Below are 22,989 nucleotides of genomic sequence, written 5' to 3'. Positions count from 1 at the left end.
ATTTCTAGAGTCTGTTTTTTGTTATCAATCTAACTACCTCTGACTCTGTACTACTATTAGTCTGTCTGTAGCTTGCCCAGCTGGCCACTCTTTTTCTTTTTAAAAGGTTTTACAACTCAGATTCACCAATAGCTCTAGCCACTGAGTCCAGTCCTTTGGGTTGTCCTCTTCTTGAGAAGCGTTTTGAAAATTACCACCAGCAAAACACCCAACCAGATATTTTACTATTTTTGATAGGATAGGACATACTACTGTCTACTCTACCCTAGACTAGTACCCGATTTGTACTAGTGATGTGCGTGGTGTATGTATGTATTGTATATTCAAACTTGCTCGTGGAAAGAAAATAGATAGGGGGAGGCGTATATGGCATCTAAAAATGTTTAAATGTTTTTTCTAGGCATACCGACCACCAGTGCAAGGGCCAGCGGCGGGGCAGGCGACGCCAGCCAGGAGGGAGCAGATGTGGAAGCTGCTGCAGGGGTGGGTGAGCCAGCAGCAGTGGCGGGCAGTGGTAAGTTATATTCCTTACTTATTGACAATACACACTCGCTGCAAGGGTGTACACTGTAATGTTGAGAGAGACTAAGTTGTTGTGAACAACGGTTGAAGAAGACACCCTTTACTTAGCATTAGCAAAGACATTAGCGGCGGGAGTTGAGTAACTAATGGCCTCTTCTATCTGACTTCAACTCAGCTTGGAAAGATTTATGAAGAAGACTAAGAGTCTGACGACCTTAATGGATGGGTTGAATGAAAAGGGAGAGAAGGATGGAAGGAGGAAGGACGAATGACATGTAATATATGACTGGCAGAGAAGGATGCGTGGGATGCAGAGTTGGGTGATATGAATCGGATGCTGGGTGGTTGAAGGATGGGTGAAAGGTGAAAGAAAGGATGACTGCCTGGGTGGGTGGGTGAAACTGTATGGGTGATGGGATATCCTCCAGGTGGGTTGATGGGTCAAACTTAAAGGCACAAAAGGAAGGACGCATGGGTGGTGGTTTAAAACCTATTTACAAATATTTGTTGTTGGTGAAAGGTTTTTTGAGAGATTAAGAAGAATGATAGCCATGTTTACTTTGAATAGATGAATGCCTGAATGCTATTCAATCATAGCATAGGTGGAGACTGTCACTGGATGAAGACAATGTAAAAGAAAAATAAACCGTGCCAGAGTAGCAAACCCAAGGGTGTAGAATAGAATAGGATCGGAATTTAAAAATAATATAATGCTAGAAGAGCAATACAATGATACATGAAAAAATCTATGAGAAGAGAAACAAGGACTGTTTTTTTTCAAGATTTTTGATTCAAGGTTGTATTTCAGAATACTCCCTTGACTTACAGTAGTTTGCAAGCACAGCATATATATTGTGTATGTATGTACCCATACCAACACATCAACAAGTTGCCTCCCTCTAATGTGGAGGCCCACTCCCTACCTATGTCATTTTCGACCGTGTCAGCCTGCCATGGGTGGCCTATCGGCTGCATGGTTGGTTACACAATCAATCAATAAATTTAATAGTACCTCACGTCGTCCCATATATAATCAATGATCATTCGGATCAGATATCATCTCACTGCCTTGTTGTAGTAGTCAGGGTGAAAGTGAAATTGAGCAGTTGCCATTGATGTAACAGTGTATGGCCATAATAGAAAAATAAGATAATTATGTAGTTGTAGACTACAGCTGCCCCACCTGCAGACAGTAGTAAATAAAAATAACATGAGCCTGTTACACGGTTATGTCTGTCGTCGGTGCAAGCTGTCTGAGCTGGCATGACTACAAGATTAATTGAGCTAAACAAGAGAGAGAGAAGAAGACTTGTCTACTCATAGTGCCTAGTCGTAATGCATTAAACTTTCACAATTGTTAGAGGCCAAGGAAGTGGGAGGATAGCACAAATGTTAGGTACTGTGCTTGCTAGTGCTACTGTGCCACTATAATTTTATGTGTATGATTAATTTTTTGTTACTGTTTTGCTAAGAGTATTGGTTACAATTATCTTGTTTCTTTCTTGATATAGCTACTCCTTCCCAACTGAAACCACTACCAAACAGGAAGGATTTAGCAGCCATGGCGTGGCAATGGAAGCTGGAGGCCATCCGTACCGAATATCTTTGGCTGGTGGATTTGGCAGAGGAGGAGGAGGAGGATGTAGCAGCAGCTGCAGCCTTCTCCAATGCCCCAGGCCCCAGCCAGGCCCCCCCAGTGCCTCCAGTGGTACGGCGCCATGGTCTGGCAGCCACCCGCCGCACTTCTTCCCTGAACACTGCTGCCCACCCGGTGCATGCAACTGTAAGGCATTTAAGCGCTGCATGCTCCTCCGGATGGCATGCCTAGAGGTGCGGATAAACGCCCTGGAGAGTAACCTGCAAGCCGCCGCTAAAACTCCGTCACCTTGCCCCTTTTTTAATCTTTTTTTGGTGGATGGGAATTTGGCGTTGGGGAAAAGTTGAGGTTTATTTATGGACAATGGAATGGACATTGGACTCGTATGGACATTGGTTGGGGTTAGTGAGAGGGGTGGGTCAGGTGTTGTGTTTTTTTTTCATTAGTTTATTTGTTAGGGGAATACATTATTTATAGTTTTGTGGGGGGTTACTCTTTTACTTCACAGGGTTTGCTTTGCTGCTGCAGGGCCGCAGCCAGTTTTTGATTGAAATAATCTGCCGATAGTGTAACACACCAGCAGATAGATGCGGTACCCTCACTTGTGACTTGTCCTAATAGCACTGTCAGTCTCTCCTCCTAGTCTATGCAATCTGCAACTAAAACCCCATGGACTCGGGAGGGTGTGGGTGTGTAAATTAATTAATTCATTTCCATATGAGTATTTATGCCTCCCCTAAACTTCTTCTCTTACCTGATTGGTGTTACTCGAAGCGATGGCTGCATGGTGAAGGTTTGGTTCCCAAGGTGCCATGTTGGTGGTAGTAGTAGTAGGCACTGACGCTCAGTACCATTTGCAAGAAAAGAAAATGAGACAGTCAGTAACCTAAGGGAGACTTGGGAATGAGTAATAGGAGTACAGTTCACAAGAAGATTGCCAAACAAGAAACCATGACGATGATAAGCAATACTAAAGAAAAATAAACCAGAATGCCTGGAGGGCTAGCCTAATACAAGTTACAAACTGAAGTTGACTCTAGCTATGATGATGAAGCAGACAAGCGCCTTTGTAACCTTTAGTGCCTGCCTGGAACTAGGATGATGATTGATGACTCAATGCTGGCAACCAATTATATTATTATGATCGGATTTTTTATGCTCCTCTGGAAAAGAAATCCGAATATCGAGTACTGTGCATGGGTGGGCAAGGTAATATTGACAGTGTGGGCTAAATTGAAGTATATATATTGTCAGAATGTACCTCAAGTTCCACAGAAGCAGAGATGACGACTACTCCCAATGCCCCTGCATCAGTACAGCAACCAGACTAGGTAGCGGCACTAGCACGGGGGAAAGGGGAAGTGGAAGAGAAGAGACTGCCTCAGGAAGGTGTATGACCTCAAGGTGACGATTCTGCCTCCTCTGCCGAGTCTTCTGCAGTGTGTGGTTCTTCACTGGCAAATCTTAACGAGGTACACCTCATACTCCTGCAGGCTTGCTACTCTTCTATATGATGATATTCATTGTAATCTTTTGATCATTACTAACTTTTCAATATCTTCAGACGTGAGAACAAAGTTCCAACATTTTACAGAGAACTAGAGATGTACATAGTAGCGGAATAACAGAATAACTCTCTTTCTCTCTCGCAGACTCTGTAGCGTAGAATGTCAAGGTTGTGTCACACAGCGTAGATAGATTCCACAACTTCCATTGGAAAAGAAGCGCGCAAAAAGGTACAGGGAAAGGGAAAATAGGGCGGAAAGGAAAAGGAAAGATCGCAAAAGGGAGGAGAGGAAACTGGGGGTCCTGCGCATGTACGCACTCACTGACTTTTTGGCTCAGTCTTGGCTTCTAATAGTTCACAGGAAAATCTTGTACTCAGCCACTCCGGATTCAGCTTCCTCTAGCGATGAACAAATGAATATTCCAACCTCTTGAAATCTCCGCAACTTTCCTGTCTAAATCTTGGGTAACCGAACAACCGCTTAACTTGACTCTGACTACTAGCGGTAGATTCGGCTCTGTGATATACTCCGAAAATATCTCTCTTCGAGTTCTAGGGCCGTTCTCCTCAGGATACAGGAGCTGACGGAAAACACTAGCTTCTCTCAGGATATCTCAATTGAAGTGCGCAGTTTGCCGCGCGCTCAACCGTCATGTCAAAGATGCACAGCTAATGACGGTAAGAGCCGCGACCATCTTGAAAGGTCTAACTGCACATAGAACATTATATGTCCCGATATAAATTCACCACTTGCGGCTTCACAAGAATTCGCTGTCTCTTTGGTTTTTGCCATTTATGGTGCACTGCAGACACCACGTGAGTCTGATTCCTGACAGTACCCCCTCTCAAAGGCCGATTCATCGGCCCAGGTTTGAAAGGGTATCGAATGTGAAATCTTTTTAAAAGTCGAGGAGCATGAATATTCTTAGCTAACTCCCAGGAACGATCTTCTGGACCATAACCTTTCCAATCCACTAAGTAATAAAGCCCAACTCTAGTTCTTTTGGAATCTAATATATCTTTGACCTCATATTCAGGATGTCCATTTATCACTAGGGGCGCTGGAGGCTTCACTATTCTCGTGTTTGGAGTGCATCTTTTAATTAAAGAGACATGGAAAACTGGATGAATACCTGTATTAGAGGGCAATTTTAATTTTACAGTGACAGGACCTAGTAACTTTTCAATCAGGTAAGGTCCCACAAAACGTGGCTGGAATTTCCGATTACCCTTGAGATGGAGATTACGTGTAGATAACCACACCAAATCACCCACCCTGTATTCTGGTGCCATGTTTCTATGTTTGTCTGCCTGTTTCTTATAACTCGCTTTAGCCTTGACTAAATTGGATTCTGCCGATTTGCGAGTGTTGACAAGATCTTGCATGAGGTCTTTAACTGCTGGAACCCCCATGTCTCCCTGTCCCATGAAAGGGTTTGGATGCCTACCATAGTTTAGGAAAAAAGGAGAGAACCCCGTAGACACATTTTTTGCATTATTACATGCAAACTCTGCCATCCATAAAAAATCAGACCAATCACCCTCCTGATCCAGAAGGAACATTCTCAGATATTGTTCCAACTCCTGGTTGACTCTTTCGGTCTGCCCGTCTGTGTCAGGATGATAACTGGTCGAGAATCTGGTCTCTACTCCCAACCCTTGCATGAAGGCTCTCCAAAAATGGGACACAAACTGAGACCCTCTATCTGAAATCAAGATTTTTGGGACTCCATGTATCTTGACAATGTGCTCACTGAAAAGTTTTGCTAACTCCTTAGCGGTAGGAACCCCTTTTAAAGGTATGAAATGGCTCATCTTAGTGAAAGTGTCAACAAAAACTAACACAGTGTTATGCCCATGACTCGAAGGCAGATCCACTATGAGATCCATGGTGACTGTATGCCAAGGTTGGGAAGGAGTGGGCAAGGGATGCAAAAGTCCTGATGGGGCTTGTCTCATGGCTTTCCCTTGCGCACAGGTTTGACAAGTTCCCACATATTGTATGACACTGGACCGAATCTCTGGCCACCAAAAATATTGTTGCATGAGCTCGAGAGTCTTTAGAACACCTTTATGGCCAGCCAAAGGTTGATCATGGCATGCTTGCATGGCTTTGTGTTGAAGTTCTGCAGTTGGTAAATACAGGGCACCTTGAACATAGGGTAACTGTTCGAAGATTTCTCTTTCAGAATCCTGTTGAACCCAATTCTGTATCTCTTCTGGAGTCAAACTTTTCCTCACTTCTTTGAAATCAACCAAATCAAGTGTACAGATGATCTTGGCTTCTGGGATGATAGTTTTTTGAGTCATTGGAGGCTCTTGAACTTCTGTCTGAATTCGAGACAATGCATCTGCCTTTCCGTTCTTATTTCCTGGGCGATAGGTAATCACAAAATCGAAGTCTGCAAAATAGAGAGACCATCTTAAGAGACGAGGGGTCAAGGTTTTAGCAGATTTCAAAAATTGTAAATTCTTGTGATCTGAGTAAACGGTAACAGTATGACGAGCTCCCAGCAAATAGTGTCGCCACTCTTCAAAGGCATCTTTCACCACCAGCAATTCCTTCTCAGCAATTGTATAATTGACCTCGGCAGGCGTAAGCTTCCTAGAACGAAAAGCCACTGGATGAAGTTGTCCAGTTGTCTTGTGGCGTTGAGACAGCACTCCCCCAAAGGCTAAATCTGAAGCATCCGCTTCCACAAAGAAGGGTTCTGCAGGGTCTGCATGCAGCAAAATGGGAGCAGTAGTAAAACTCTTCTTGAGAAACTCAAAAGCCATCTCTGCCTCCTCAGTCCACTGAAATTTTTGGCCTTTCTTCAAGAGTTTGGTGATAGGAATAATTCTCTGTGAGAATCCTTGAATGAAGCGGCGATAAAAATTAGCAAATCCCAAGAATCGCTGTATCTCCTTAACGTTTCCTGGAGAGGGCCAATTAATAACTGAGTGAATTTTCTTCGGATCCATTGTCACTCCTGCTGAAGAAAGGACAAATCCGAGAAACTCAACTGTTTGCACACTGAAGTCACATTTTTCCAGTTTCACATACAATTGATGAAGACGCAGTCTTTCCAAAACCTTCTTTACGTGTGTCGCATGTTCTTGGGGAATCTTGGAGAAAATCAAGATATCGTCCAAATATACAATTGCTATCTTGTCAATCAAATCTCCCATGATATCATTGATGAAATGTTGAAAAGCGGCTGGGGCATTACAAAGGCCAAACGGCATGACTTGATATTCAAATAGCCCATATTTAGTTCGAAATGCCGTTTTCCATTCATGGCCTTCTTTGACACGAATAAGATGGTAAGCCCCTCTTAAATCTAATTTCGTGAAAATTTGAGCTTCCTTTACTTGATCAAGGAGGACTGAAATCAAGGGTAACGGGTATCGATTTTTTATAGTCACTCGGTTGAGGGCGCGATAATCTATGCAGGTCCTAAGAGATCCTTCCTTCTTGGGGATGAAAAATAAAGGAGAGGATACTGGGGACTGTGAAGGCCTGATAAATCCATTAGCCAAATATCGATCCAAATACTCCTTGAGGTAACGATTTTCACCTTCAGTTATGGCATAGATCCTTGAACAAGGCAGAACCGCTCCCTGTTCCAATTCGATGGCACAATCATATGGACGATGTGGAGGTAATTTTTCCGCATCTTTCTCACAAAAGACTTCTTTAAACTCTTGATACTCAGAGGGAATTTCTGTAGTACTGATGACACAAATTGATTCTCCTCCACCGGATAACAAGGATGCTGTGAGGGTTCGGTATTTTCCTCTGAATCATGGTAACAATGTTCTAAACAATATTGGGAATTCATGAATACTGTTCGGTTTTCCCAATCTATAGTAGGATTATGGATAGTGAGCCATGGAAGCCCCAAAATCATCTGAAATTGAGGCGCATCAATCAGATTGAATTGAATAATTTCACTATGGCCGTCTGCTTGAATCAACTTCAAAGGTTCTGTGTGTTGAGTGATGGGCCCAGAGGAGAGATTAGTTCCATCTACTGCCCGAACCAATTCACTTCTCTCTTTACTGATGCCTTTGATGCCCATTCTTCGTGCATATTTTATGTCGCAGAAATTTCCTGTGGCTCCAGAGTCTAACATAATGGCTACCCCAGTAACTTCTTGCTCCCGAAACTGAATAGTCATATGCAAAATCAAATGAGGTGTCATGGTTTGTAAAGTGTTCATCACATAATGGGAATTCGGAGCCATCTTTTCTTCTGACACCATCAGTGTGCTCCCACCTACTGATGGTGTTGCTCGTTTCCCTTCACCAAGGTCTTAGGCTTCTTTGGACACTCCTTTACAAAGTGTCCTGAAGTTCCACAGTACATACACAATCTTTTCAGTCTTCGTTGTTCCTTCTCTTCTTTACTCAAAGGGCCTCTTACCATTCCAATTTGCATTGGTTCCACATCAGAAGGAGACGCCTTATTGGTCTCTTGTCGGCTCCGATCAAATCTAGGAGGTTGGAAACGAAATTCTTTTCTTCTTTCACCTCTCCGTTCTGTCCAACGAAAATCAATTTCTAGGGCCAGATCCACTAAAGCTGATAATTCAGTAGGTCGGTTAGGAATTTGTGCTAATGTATCCTTTATTTCTTCTCGCAATCCTCTATAGAAGAGAGCCGCTCTTTTCTCTTCTGGCCAGTCTGTTTCCACAATCAACTTATTAAACTGGGTTAAATAAGTTACCAAATCCTTACTTCCTTGATGAAGTTCTAACAGTTCATTGTCTGTGACTTGAGAGATCTTTCTTCTGTCAAAAATCCTCAAAAATTCGGCATTAAAACGCTCCAGGTCATACAAAAATGGGGAGTCTTTGGACACCAATGGCATTGCCCAGTTAGCCGCATCCCCACTCAGATAAGAGAGAATAAAAGCGACCTTGGATTGCGCGTCAGGGAATAACGCAGGTCGACACATGAAATGGAGGGAACATTGTGTCAAGAATAATTGCGCTTTTTGTGCATCCCCAGAATACCTTTCCGGCGGAGCTAATGGGATTAGTGGGGAAACTGAATGGACCACTTGTGCAACTGTTCTAGGGTTGGACTCTGAAGACAAATTGGGGGAAGAGGTCTGAGCTATAGGAGTGGTTCCCGATACTAACCCATCTACTCTCCGTGTTAGCAAAACCGTTTCCTCCCTTACCGCTCCTAAATCCCTTTGGATAGCCTCTAACATCTCCCCTAAGGATTTTAAACTAAAACCTTCCGCCATTCTGCTTGGGTGGAAATAAACTCGTGGGCACTTCAATCTGTCAGAATGTACCTCAAGTTCCACAGAAGCAGAGATGACGACTACTCCCAATGCCCCTGCATCAGTACAGCAACCCGACTAGGTAGCGGCACTAGCACGGGGGAAAGGGGAAGTGGAAGAGAAGAGACTGCCTCAGGAAGTGTATGACCTCAAGGTGACGATTCTGCCTCCTCTGCCGAGTCTTCTGCAGTGTGTGGTTCTTCACTGGCAAATCTTAACGAGGTACACCTCATACTCCTGCAGGCTTGCTACTCTTCTATATGATGATATTCATTGTAATCTTTTGATCATTACTGACTTTTCAATATCTTCAGATGTGAGAACAAAGTTCCAACATTTTACAGAGAACTAGAGATGTACATAGTAGCGGAATAACAGAATAACTCTCTTTCTCTCTCGCAGACTCTGTAGCGTAGAATGTCAAGGTTGTGTCACACAGCGTAGATAGATTCCACAACTTCCATTGGAAAAGAAGCGCGCAAAAAGGTACAGGGAAAGGGAAAATAGGGCGGAAAGGAAAAGGAAAGATCGCCAAAGGGAGGAGAGGAAACTGGGGGTCCTGCGCATGTACGCACTCACTGACTTTAGTCGTTGGCTCAGTCTTGGCTTCTAATAGTTCACAGGAAAATCTTGTACTCAGCCACTCCGGATTCAGCTTCCTCTAGCGATGAACAAATGAATATTCCAACCTCTTGAAATCTCCGCAACTTTCCTGTCTAAATCTTGGGTAACCGAACAACCGCTTAACTTGACTCTGACTACTAGCGGTAGATTCGGCTCTGTGATATAATCCGAAAATATCTCTCTTCGAGTTCTAGGGCCGTTCTCCTCAGGATACAGGAGCTGACGGAAAACACTAGCTTCTCTCAGGATATCTCAATTGAAGTGCGCAGTTTGCCGCGCGCTCAACCGTCATATCAAAGATGCACAGCTAATGACGGTAAGAGCCGCGACCATCTTGAAAGGTCTAACTGCACATAGAACATTATATGTCTCGATATAAATTCACCACTTGCGGCTTCACAAGAATTCGCTGTCTCTTTGGTTTTTGCCATTTATGGTGCACTGCAGACACCACGTGAGTCTGATTCCTGACAATATATATACTTATAGCAGAAGAAGATCTTCGCTCTGCCTTGAGTTAGTGTTGCTTTCACTATATTCGCCCCAGCAAGTGTGTGATCAATATTGGTGTAAATGTAATTTAGTCACAACTCAATATAAATCACACAGCCCAGGGGAAGAGGGTTAGGGTTTGATGAATGGTTGGGAAGGGGGGTTTGGGGAAAGGTTTGACAAAGACAAACACTACACATGGACAACACAAAGTCTTGGCAACCGACCATCATAAATCTGTTAAGGGAGAAAAAGGAAATGCATGCATAATGATGGCTTGATGAGTAGTACTAGACTAGTAGTACAGGGCAGCAATATATTAATAATTATTATTATGCAATTGCCCTGCCCCCAGTTACATACATTTTATGTTCTATTGTACCGGGCTTCCTTTTAAAGCTAGCAAAGAAATTTAAAAAGTATCTGTAGGAGTCAAATATAAGCAAACATAATAAACAACAACACACAGTCATAATGATTGAAGAGAAAAAATTAATCAAATTAAATGATGATACTATAACTATGGTCAAATTGGGAGTTGCATCTCGGCATTCCTCAATCTAGGTTGCCTGCCTGGCGGATGCGGTTTGGTAAGTGTGAGTTGTTTTTCCCAGTATAGCACGGGGTAAAGGCCGGCCTGTAAGTGTAGATGGAAAAACAAAAAGGATATTGAAAAATCAAGAAGAAAAGTAAAGTTAAACTGCATAAATTAGGGAGCAGTGCAGCAGGAAAACTTTCTGAGGTGGCATGGCTAAATCATGTCTACTCTGTCTCCAGCAGTAACCTACAACAACAACAGGAGCAGGACTACCCACCCAACCTCCACCCAGCTTAGATTTTGAGCCAGACGGCACTGAGCACACATACACAGCAACATAGCATTTTCCAAATTAAGTAACTAAATCAATGCACCACTGTCAGTCATACCAGTACACTCACCTCCACCACTACACAGACATGTAGGACTGGTATTGTTTACCTTTTAGGCCACTTCATGAAACGCCCTGAGTTATTCCATCAATCATCTCCAATCCTACTGACTGACTGTGAGTATGGTATGGCCATCGTGGTGTCCAACTCTGTAGTGTACAGAGTGAGTCCAGAATCAAAAATGCAATAGATCGGCCTGCAGCAGTACAATTTTGTTATTGAACAAGAAGGGAAACATTGACTTGAGACACGTTTTTGGGTGTAGATGAAATACTAGTAGACATGCACAACAACGCAAACACCAGTCACTCAGAGTCAGCGTGCAATGCATGCCATCATCATTTACCTGTTCTTCCGGGGCAGTCCCTCTAGGCTCGAAAAGGAGGATGGATACAGTCAGGTTCTTTGGAGGGACTCGACGAGGCAGGCACACATCTCACATTTGTTGTACTATTCTCCTTCCAATGTCTGACTGCACACAGTTGCAATGCCAATTCGGCAATAAAAGAGTAAAACAGTGGTGATGGATTTGTTGTGATTTGAAGCAGAAAGACAGTGGGACACACAAATAATGAAAGAAGATAATATTCCTTAGCTATATATTTTTGCGGGACTTTTTTGGGGGCGTCAAAGCAAGAACGAAAGTAACTTGAAAGCCTAGTTGTCAGAGAAGTAGAGCTTGTTCTCAAACTCTGGTGGTTCACCCAGAAGTAGGTCATCTAACACACTACTTCCATGACCTGAGTCGCCATCATCATCTTCCTGCTGTGCTACTTCAGGTATGGTGTAATCCGGTGGTATAAAGTACTGATTCATTTTGATCATGTTTAACATCTCCATGTTTTGGGGTGAGAGACTGGTCCCTCTCACTGTCAGAATGGCACCATCAGCACTGTAAACACGCTCAGAAGAGACACTTGCAAGCCAGATAGTTTATTGCCAGCCTGCTGAGCACTGGCAATTGGCCCATACCAATGCAGCAATGGGTTTTGATCATAGTAGAGCTCTGTTGGGTTATCCAGATAGACCAGGACCATCCTCTCAATGCTCATGGTTGCACTGCTTTGTTTGGCCTCTTTTGCCTTTGCATCAGCACTGGACTTGAGCCATTGCTGTAGAAACCATTCCTGTGCCGATTTTAGGGCTGATGCTCTTGTTGATGTTGTTGATGTTGTTCTTGGTGTTGTTGGTAGTTTTGGCTGCTGTGAGCCAACCGCTCTGCCCTCAGGCTTCGAAGATGAACTTGAAGCTGGCTGCCCTGCAGTACTTGTTGTGCCCTGGAGTAGCGGGCCTCTAATTCCCGCCTTTTCTTTTTCTAGATGACTGGCTTTCACAGCTATCCAAGTTTTGTAGTTGGCAACATCCCCGTCTGGAAAAGGAATGAAAGTGCACTAATGGTTTGTACCGTGGATCCGGAATTGTGGCACAAATGAATTGGTTGGAGGACACAATGCCTCTTTGCACCCTTGCATTTTCAGATAAGCGAAGGGTTAAGCGCTCGACCAACTCCTATGCTTCTTTTTTTCCTCCACACCTGCGTACATTACAGACACCCTCTTCAGCTGTTCCTGTAGTATGTGCAACAATAGTATAGCTTGGCACATAGTACAGTCCTCCTTGCTGCCTTCACGTGTGAAAACCTCGAAAGGAAGTAGCATCTCTGTCAGGCATTTAACTAGGCCCCATTGGTCCATCTCAATGATCATGCCTTTCACAGTAGCATCCCTTTTTTGCATGACATATTCATTGATTGGTCTGTACTGCTCAAACAGACGTTCAAGCATGTAATAAATTGATTTCCAACTGTTGACACCTCCTGGATGAGTGCTTTAACTAGCATTCTATTATCACGTTGAATGATCCTCAGCTGCTTCAGGGCTTTAAAAGAATGGCTGAAATGTGTGCAGATTCATCTGCAGGTGGTCAGTAAGTTGCTGACTCGGTCTTCATTTTTCAGAAAGTCTTGAACAATTATGTTAATGCAGTGCTCCAAACATGAAGACCCCCGAAATTGCCACCATCAGCCATGGCCTTAACTATATTACTGCCATTGTCCATAGCAACAAAACCAGTGTTAAGCCCTCTGATTCACAGCCATTCAAAGACCTTGCTGTCAAAGTCATCCAAAATGTTTGCAGCAGTATGAGATTTCTTCATTGCGAACATGGCTAAAGTTGCATGTTTCCGAGCCGCATTAAATTAAAAATCACAGCAGTGTCAACAACACCTGCTGCAAATATCTTTACTCTAACCCCCACAAAAGAGATCCAGTGTGCAGTGATGCACATGTATTCAGTGACTTGGCAACTGGTCCACATGTCTGTTGTCAGGTGGATAGTGTGAACAGCACTCTGCTGCAAAGCTTGTCCAAGCAATTCCAGCACATCGTGATATAGTGATGGAACAGCAACTCTGGCGAAAAAGGACTGGCTGAGAACCTTCCATTTTGGTAAGATGGCTGCCCACCCCTAGCACAAAGGAAAAAGGGAGGAGGTGCAATGCTAACATTGTAGCCAACTTCGCATTGTACAAACGTGCCGTTGGGTGGTTGTGTTCGTACTGCCCCTTCGACCTAAACATGCTGAGAATGGTAGCCTGCATTTTTTTCTTTCTGGTGCCACTGATGCAGGTGACTTCTTGATGCCAGATGTTAGGCTCAATGCACGTTTTTTCATTGCAGTATTTTCTTGCCTTGGACCCCTTGGTGTCTCCGCCTGACTCTTGTGCCATTGCGATGTTACTGATGATGATGTGGGTGGAACAACTGCACTGCTGGGGACAGGGCTGCTTTGTGTACCAGAGAAAATGTTTACCTCTTGTTAACCTTTCACCGTGATCAGATCTTTTTCTTCATTCCCCTCCACCAACAGCACGTGCAGTTTTTTGGCCGCTAAGGTGCGCTTCCCACTGGATTAAGTGGTGTTTTCTTAGATGGGTTGTTTGATCTCCAGTACCATAGTTTGTACCAAGCTTACCCTGACTAACACCTTGTCCACAAATGGAGCATGTAGCAATAATTACCTCCTTCCTGCTAACCGAAAAAAGTCCCAAACTGAGAAGGTCAATTTTCTGGTGCTGCTGGTGCAACTTGCAATGTGGGATGAACTGGTAGGTGGGCGTGACGTTTGACTCTCTGCAGTACCTACTTCTACTGAGGTGGTTGTGGTGGATGTAGGCCGCTGCCGGATCTTTCTAAATATGGAAGCTGGAGGTGGTGTTGGTGGAATTTGTGTTGGTGGTATCCGTGCCACATCCCTCACAGCAATTTGGGATGGGGTAATGTCAGTCTCCACTGGGGGGTCTATTGTCCATGATGACTGGCTTGTCATCATCCTCCTCTTTTACATCTACCTCCATAACTCTAAGGCTTTCTGGAACCATCCTTTTCCCTAGCCTTGTCTCGTGGCGTGTCTCACTCTCAGACTGAGGTGGCTTCCAAGGGGCGTCTAGATCATCAGAAGGGGGGCTTGCAGAAGAAGTTGGGGATCTGGAAGACAATGGATCTTCTGAAAGAGTGCCTTGCTCTTCTTCTTCCTCTGCAGGAAGCTCAATCTCCTGAACTGCCTCTACTTTGGGAGGGACAACTACTATTGGGGGCGGTGGTTGCGGCTGTTGTGGCACACTTATCTGACTTTCCTGCATTGATTTGGTACTACTTTGCGAAAAATAAATTTTAACATCACTGCTTGTTGGCTTTGGACTTGTGATTAGACTGGCTACCTCTGCAACAGACATGGGCTTGGACCTAGGTTGGTGGGGTAGGTCCACTGATGCAGGGGTGCTGCTCCCAGCTTGCTCCCCGAGCGCCGCTGCCGCAGGCGTAATTTTTTTGGTTTCCCAAAAAAGGTCTTGGGCGACATACCGGTCTTGGCAACTGGCAGTGCCTTCTTCTCACTGGCAACTTTCCTGGTACTGGACCTGGTACCTTTCTTTGGGGCCATCTTCAAGATGTCAGCAGCACGCAGTGGCACAAGTTGAAGAGATATCTGTGGTCACACGTCATTTGACGTAGTGCGTTGCAGGACTTCTGTCTGGCAGTACAATGGGTGATGTTGTCTCCTCCTCTTTTGTGCACCTAAAAGCAAAGAAGCAAGAAGAACGTCAGTGAAACATGGCATTTATTGTTTTGGTTCAATTACCACTAGTACAAGCAAACAAATATAATATATAACTTAGTGTATGGTCACACTTGTTCGTGTTATTATTATTATTAAAAGTATTATCCCAGTTATTAAAAAACACATAACAATACAGTGTAGCCATTTGTGAGACTTTGACAACTAGGGCTTTCATGGTGCACTGTACACTCATGAAGGATAGGAAAGAAGAAGAAGAACAACAAAAATACAAATGTAACGGAACCTGTTTGGCATTGTGCATCACGTGGGATGCAGCATTTAGGGTGCAGCAACTGACAATGGATAGAAGCAATAAGCCAAGAGGAACAAAGAAGACATGCAGGCCTATGGCAGAAGCACACTAACTATCACCACAAAATGGCCACCAGCCACATGGTCTCTCACAACAAGCAGGAGGCCTGGTAAACAATGAAGTCAAGCAGACCTATATAATGGACACAGACTTTACAAAATGGCCCCGGGCCACACAGGGAGGCTCAGCCAAGACAAATGCTGACCCACTTTTACAAACACACTCACACACTGGCCAGACAAAGGAGGCATGCTAAACAACACAGTTGTAATGCAACAATGCCAAAATGAAAATCCACAAGGATAAAAAAGTTTGCAAGTTACACAACAACTACACATATCCAACCAAGGCATTTATTTAGCACACATGAAAAAAGTGAAATACCAAAAAAAACATATTTTGCAATTCAATCAAATGCCATCCATGCCCTAAATAATGTTTAAATTCAACAGACACCACAGAAACAGTTGCTTCATGCACCCATGAGTAGCTCTGGGCCTGTTAGTTGGAAAACCCATTGGCAGGTTAGGCCACATAGTGAATCAATTCAAATCAATAATATTGCAAATTTATTAGAAAATGTAGTCAACTGTGCTGCATTTTTTGCTAGATAAAAGATGAGAAAATTGCATGCAAAACAATAACAAGGCATGGTCACCACAAAGAAAGCTTGCAGGCCTAATGCAGACTCACACTCGCTGCCTTCACAAAATGGCCGGCTGCCAGCCACATAGCCAGGCCACCACAACAACAAGAAAGGGAAGACAGACAATGCAGGCATATGGCAAAAGCACACTGGCTGCCTTGACAAAATGGCCACAAGCCACATGGCCAGGCTGCAACAACGAGAAAGGGAAAAGAGACAATGCAGGCCTACGGCAAAAGCACACTGGCTGCCCTGACAAAATGGCCACCAGCCACATGGCCAGGCCACAACAACAAAAAAGGGAAGACAGACAATACAGGCCTATGGTAAAAGCATTGGGCTGCCTCCACCAAATGGCTGACAGCCTCATGGCCAGTCTACCACAAGAAGAAGTAAGCCAAGAGGAACAAAGGAAAGACATGCAGGCCTATGGCAAAAGCACACTAATTACCACCACAAAATGGCCACCAGCCACATGGTCACTCACAACAAGCAGGAGGCCTGAAAAACAATGAGCTCAAGCAGGCCTATATTATGGACACAGACTTTACAAAATGGCCACTGGCCACATTGGAAGGCTCAGCCAAGGCAAATGCTGGCCCACTATTGCAAACACACTCACACACTGGCCAGACAAGGGAGGTATGCTAAACAACACAGCTTTAATGCAACAATGCCAAAATGAAAATCCACATGGCTAAAAGGGTTTGCAAGTTACACAACAACCACACACATCCAACAAAGGCATTTATTGAACCCACATGAAAAAAGTCAAATACCAAAAAAAACACAATTTGCACTTCAATCCAATGCCATCCATGCCCTAAATGATGTTTAAATTCAACAGAAACAACAGAAACATTTGTTTCATGCACCCATGAGTAGCCGTGGGGCTACTTGCTGAAAGGCCTATTGGCAGACTACTGGGATAGTGAATTAAATAAATATTGCAAATTTATTTCAAAAGTTGGAAAAAATGTAGTGAACTGTGCAACATGTTTCCTTTATAAAAGAAGAAAAAAATATCTACAAAGAAACAACTAGGCCCCTACTGAAACTACAGGCCACCCAGCAAAATGCATTTTAAAAAAAGATTAAAAGTACAAAAAAAATGTAGGTGCAATGCCCTAATCAAAGAAACAACACCAATTTTCCAACTTACCTGTGAAATCTCAAATTCAAAAGTCCTCAAATCCAATGATATATAATGCATCAGCCACATAGAGTGATCCTTCCAGCTCCAAATCCAAATTAAAAGTGAACAGGAGATGGACAAAGCATTGGGAGGAGCCTGCTGGACATGAACAGGAAGTTGGAGACTCTGGAGCACTTCCTTACTCTTCAAAAAAAAGTAAAAAAAGAAAAAGGCCTCCTTGCACAAAAAGTACTGCCAAATGTCAATCTGAGAAGTTTTTTATTCCAAATCATCATTTGGAGAAGGTTTTGATGTTGCTTGGGAGAGAACCATTGCCAGATTGCACATTCTGTGTGTTCAGGATTGCTTTCTTCACAAAACTTCCACCAGAAGTCCGATGGCGCGTCCGAATGACGTGTTCGCGATTACACACCCTCGCAGGACTGTGCGGCCAGCTACCAAATTTCGCGAATGGATGGGAAATCTCGTCGGCGATCGCAGGCACCCGGTAATTCGCTCCAGCGCACCTGAAAACAGAGTGCAGAGTTTTCTGGCAACTCCACGTTCTACGCAGAACGCAGAGATGCCAAACATCCACAAACACCGTGAGCAGAGCGGAGTTTTACGCTCAGGGTTAGCATGCACCTGGATAATTATGCCCAGGTACGTTGGAACTGAGTGGGCGAACTCACTGGGAAGATAGGAGTGCACAAAGGAGTATTACATAATACAGCTGGTGGTAGCCTATATCAGGGGACGGGCATGTTTTGGAAAATAGATTTTAGTATATCACATTGATTAAAAGGCTTATGGGATTATGGATAGAGAGATGCAGACATAGGCAAGCATCTGTTCAGGTTAACATCTGAGAAACATTCTTTTATCCACAATTGTATCTTGAAATAAGTGGAGTACAAATATTGTATAGTCAGGATATTCTGAAACCCCACGCCAAGGACTTGTACAGTTTGCTCAGTGGTTGCAAATAGAAAAACAAAAAATATAGACGGACTCAACTCCTGTGGTACCCTATGCTCAATTAAGACCATTTCTGTAATTGCTGAGAAAGCCACCACCCATGCTTTACTTCAAACAGCATATATAAAAACTTTATAAAATCATAAATGAATGGTGCTAAACATTCCTATCCTTCCTAGTAGGGCACTGATCACCAGAGATGGAGGTAGGATAAGACAAGTAGATTCTATAAGTGTCACAATCTCCTCCATGGTTACATGCCGAACGAGAATCTTTCTTGTCTAGTCAGTGATGGTGTCATTGCGGAAAGGCTCCATTGATCTGTCAATAGTTATTAGCTTCCAAACACACACCCCTAGAGGTTATCCATGGTAGGGAACTAGAGGTTATGGGGCTTCAAGGGTGAGCTGGCATCCAAACACAATGTTTAAACACAATAAAGCTACCCGAGATTTTATACTGCGATTATACATCCTCCATGATTCTACTCAACAATGCTCCAGTTACTGGACATATACAAAAATGTAATGGGATGTCCTCACATACCACCAGGTGTCATGCTTCATCAAAGGACAGCCCACGCTCTCCAAAAGCCTGGGGTGGTAGAGAGCAGGCCTCAACCAGGAGTCAGGGAGGCACTTCTACCTAAGAGCAGTCCCTGATCTAAATAGGCTAAAAACACAATGTGACATCCTAAACAGACCTTAATATTTACTAGAAATGACACTTGGTATTAATAAACAAATCTAGCCCATTGGATCAGGCATATCAGTGTAACCCTCAAGTTTAATTCGTATTATGGTCTTAGAGCTCCATCAGTCACCCTGTCACATCCCTTTTCCCAATACAGAGCAGGCTAAATAGCCTTTTTTGATTTCCTCTTTGCTGAATCACCAGAAGAGAGGAGTACAGAAACCTTATTTGGAGATCTGCATATCCTTTTGCACAGTTACAATGACAGTCTCATCAGGCATTTCAATAATCCCTCTAACAAGAATTATGTTATGCTCAACTAATAAAAGATATTTAGCCACTATTTTCTTTAGATTCTAGATACTGTCTCCATCCTTAGTAGAGGACATTCTATACAAATCTAGATAATTAACTCCTAAGGCATCACAGCTACTTACAAAGTCACAGCTACACCAAAAAGTGAATCAGGCAGCTTGCTGACTCCCCTTGTCCATCCAAAGGACGAAAAGGCCTAAATATGTGCATTTGAAGAACTGCAGAGTGTACACCTATGTCACCACGTTATTGGCCTCTTACAGTTTGATGTCACGCACACTTGTAATTTCAGAAACTGAGAGATGTGTTTTAGTTAATGATGTTCTCATGTATGAGTCACCATGAGTACCTACTTTCTTCTATTTCTAGTCTACCACTTTTTAGAAGTTCCTACCACCTACAACACCACATGCTTACAACTTTTCTGGCCCACTCAACGGTCATCCTACAACCTGATAACAAATGTCTTCATTGAGCCAGCAAATGGCTGATTTCACGTCTGCTTACTTTGTCATGTTTGCTGCTAGCTATGTTTCTTGTACAACAAAGTTATTTGGATCCGAGATTTTGTAGGGTCTCTCAACATGTATGACAGGAATAATTAGGTGAATTTTTCCCACCTTGAATAATATTAGACTACTTTTAGCCCTGCAGAAGGCCAATAATAATTGATAGGAGGGTTGAAACAATGTTGACACAAGTCTTATATGAAACTCACAATCCTCTTTAAAGATGCATTATAATTGGATCCAACCTTAGTGTGAGCGGGAAGGAGTAATCGTTCTCAGTAGTGATATGACTAGTCACCGGTGGAAGAATTGTTTTTAATTATTCACAATGTTCTTTGATAGAGTGGTAGATACAATGCCTAATTTGTAAAAGAATGAGTGCAAGTGCCCAAAGGTCTGCTCAGAAGCCCCAGACTAGCATTATTAAATGTCAGTGCCCTAAATACCAAGGCTGCATAGCCTTGAATTCGCCTCAAGCCTCTTAAATCCACTAGCAGACAATGTTGCCCCTCTTTCTCACTCTTTCTGGTCCCTGCTTTTTCCCTCTGTGCTGGGTTTCCATCTTTCTCTTCCACCTTCTTTCTCCTCTGTGTGTATTTCCCTCTCTTGCTTTAGGTACATGTCTGATGAGGAAATATAAGAGCTGGTCCCCAAAATTAAGTGCTACTGGTCCCCAATGACAACCGCTGGCTCAAATTTAGCACTGGGCGGATATGACATCAATAATGAATTCCTGCATACTACACGTATATAAAATGTTGTGTATTTTCCTAAACCGGTGGCATCCTGGACAATACATGTTTGAAAGCTTAATTGTGGGTGTTTTATGGAAGATAATTATCAATACCAGTAGGCCTGGTGCATGGTCCTTGGGTAAGGATCCTTATTAATAAATGGATTAAGATTAAGATTTTAATAAAGACTAGGACATTAGGAAATGTTGCAATTAGTCGAGTATTTGGACTGATTTGTGTTGAAAATATTAACTTGAAATAAACAAAATGAAAATGAGGGATTTGCAAGTGTTTTCCTATTTGTTCTGCAATAGTGGGCCATCTGTAAGGCCAAGGTGACTTATTTTATCTAGAATAAGATGTTATGTCTCTGCCTGCAGGTAGTTAGCCTAAATGAGGTAGGCAACCCATACACACAGAGTATATTATAATATTGATGAATATAGGGGCTTATTTACAAGCCCCTTGCGCCACTTTTGCGTCACTTTTCCCATGTTAAAAGTGACGCAAAAGTGGCGCAAGGGGCTTGTAAATCTGCCCCATAGTTTCTATGATGACCCTCCAGAGGGCCCACTTTGGAACTGGGGAACCTTGTTTGATCCCTCAACAGCCTGTGATTATGGGCAAATGACTTAATCGCCCCATGCCTATAAATATTAAATCTGACTTTGTATAATGTCATCTGTAGCGCATGAAAAACATTCTAATTCCCTTGGGCCAAGTTTGAGCTATATAAAAGCAAAACAAAAAAAAAGATGGGAACCGCTGTCCCTAGTTGACAGCAGCACTTTCTGGAAAACAACCAAGTGGCCAGCCTGTTCTACTTAAAATTATAATGAATGCGTCTCCCTTAAAAATCTCAGCGAGCGGAAAGCTCGAGGCCACAACAAAGAAAGCAAACAAACGTTCACCTTCAATGATTATAGAAAATTGGGAGAGTTCAAGTGTTAATGAGCCGACGGAAGCCGTGAGGACGCGGAGTACCAAAACCGAGGACTATAGAAAGGGCCTGTAATGGGCACATATTTCAGAAGACGATGACCTTGGTTTCAGATCTCTCGCTCATAATGGGGAAAATGATGTGTTTGTGTAATAACACGATTTTTATTCGCATACAAAACAGCCATGTACTCCTAGCAAAACGACACATAAAACAAAAGTGAACAATAAAAAGGTCTTTTGTTTTTGGCATTTCTTTGTAAGCATATTGTTATGTTTTTCAATATATATAACGAGTATGAGAACAAAGCAACATTAACTCTGTGCCAAAGCTGAGAGATGCGTGTTTAGGGTAATTGTCATGCTCCCTAATGCATTACATGCATGTTTTAAAAAAGTAGTGTCATGAAATGTACGCGTGATTATGATTGTTCAAACTCCGGTTACATTAAGTAAAAGAAATGCACCAAAATCAATTGTTATGTCTGCTTCTTTTGCGACAGCCAGCAGACATTTGGAGATTGCTGGGCTCTTTTCTGAATAATTGAACATGTATGTGCTGTTTTAGTCCTCAGGCTCCAGAAGCACTATTTCCAAAGCTATGACCAGGGCTAGTCTCAGAATTAAAAGCAGGGCCTCTCTCTTTCACCCCTTTCACCTCCCTTTCTCTCTCTGTTTCCGGTTCCTGCTGATATGAATCTCAGGGAAGCAGAGATGGTGACAGAGGCGCCAGCCCTTGGCCTGCAAAACCTGGCTGCCAGGACCTCTAGCCCAATGGGACAATTGGCCTTCCCAGCCCTTACTATGACGCTCAGGCAAATGGCACATGTTGGCACTTACTCACAGGAGCCACAGACTGTTCTTTGTTTTTAAAAAAGGGTGAGTAATGACCAGGGCTTTAAGTGAGCGGGGTCCTGCCGGAGCTCAGCACTGGCATTTCTAAAAAGCACGTACTAAGACGGGTCTTTATAATGCTCTCCTTCCTGCCATCACCCTCAGGGTGGTGAAAAATCTTAACACTGCAGCAGTACCAGCCTTCGCTGCCTGTGATGTAACTACAAAGAGACTCATAGTTATTTCACAGTCTCATAATTTCAGAACTGAAGAATGTTCAATATTCTATACAACGAAGCCATAGTTGTTTTTTATTCATCTTATGCAACCAACAACCATTGACAAAGACAATAGTCCTGGCTTGTTGTAGGTGCAATGCTACTTGTATTATATATCTGGATTCAGCCAGAAGCAGCAAAATACCAGTCGGGCGGCACACTATGCTACAGACAGATTTTTAGCTTATGTGGTTTTAAGCCACTCCCCCGTTGAGAGACCCTACCAGTTTTTCCATCCAACTGAAAGCCCTGGTAATGACTTTTACTTAATGCTGAATGACTGCCTACCAACATTGTTTGGGGCGGGGTCTTCCAATCCAATGTAGATGTGGCACAAGTCTGCCAGCAATGGTGGTGGTTTGTTAGCAGACTCTCTGAGAGTCCTCTTCCAAGACATATGAAGCTATATATACACACTCCTTGGCAATGCAACTGGTCCCTGGGTAAGGTCTGATGTCTCCCTGGTTGTCGTCCATTATGTGTAGAGCCTGGTAGGGTCTTCCAGTCACCCTCAAGCGCTAGGTCGCATCACTACGTTTTGGGCCCT

The sequence above is a fragment of the Triturus cristatus genome, chromosome 10 (assembly GCF_964204655.1).
Source record: "Triturus cristatus chromosome 10, aTriCri1.1, whole genome shotgun sequence".
NCBI lineage: Eukaryota > Metazoa > Chordata > Amphibia > Caudata > Salamandridae > Triturus > Triturus cristatus.
This window is presented reverse-complemented; position numbering follows the sequence as displayed.